This window comes from Trypanosoma equiperdum (genome assembly GCF_001457755.1).
Source record: "Trypanosoma equiperdum strain OVI genome assembly, contig: ctg_1967, whole genome shotgun sequence".
Lineage (NCBI taxonomy): Eukaryota > Euglenozoa > Kinetoplastea > Trypanosomatida > Trypanosomatidae > Trypanosoma > Trypanosoma equiperdum.
The window spans coordinates 38,819-39,714 of NW_027124023.1; positions in this window are offsets into that span (position 1 = coordinate 38,819).

Genomic DNA, 896 nt, shown 5'->3' on the forward strand with positions numbered 1-896 from the left:
CGTGGGGATATCTTCAGAGGTGTGCTTATTATCGTTTTTATTATGATTATTTATTTAATTTGTTAAATAGTGTTAATACGGGGTTGTGGTGGGCGTCTCCGCCTTGCCTGCCGATTTTAATTATGTTTTCCGTTATTTTTACGTTTGTTATTTTGTCGCTGTTGTTGCTTACGGTTTCCCGTATTTAAAGTTTCCCCTTCTCTCTTTTTTCTTGTGCGTTGCCGTTCCAGCCTTCTTTTCTTTCAGCGTGGGTATTTTCCCACTATCCAAAGGTCCTTTTCCTTTTTTGATTTCCTTTTTTTCTACTTATGTGTGCAACCTCTCTTTTCTATTTCTCCACGCAGCCATTTGGGTCCAGTGTCCCGTAACGTCCCGCTGTGTGGCGCGGCAATTTTATTTTTACTGGGATGAATTTAACAGTTTTCCACCACATTTTTTTCCTCTTCTTTTTATTTTGCTTTCCCAGATTGCTTGCTGTTTATTGTTATTGTTATTATTTTCTGTTACCTGGCTCCCCTTGTTTTGTACTCGCCAAATTAGCCTTTTCATTCAATAATAATAATAAAGTACCTGCTGACTTTTTTTGTGGGCCTGTTTTTAATCTCTTTTTTTTAAACTTCATGTGGTACTGGAGAGAGGAATGCAAAAAAAAAAAAAGAAAGAGAGAAGGAAATGAAAAGCTGAGGAAGGAAACAAAACAAAGAATAGAGAGTTTCACTGATTGACAAGTGTCTTGCCATCGCATTTTCACACATTCTTCAGGCTTGAGGAGAGCAGCGCTCATGGCTTCGGGTGTGTGGAGTGGCGTTACACCTTAACCCAACGAAAAAGACTATACGTGCATGTATACATATATACATACATATACATATATACAAATGGTATTTTTTTAAAAA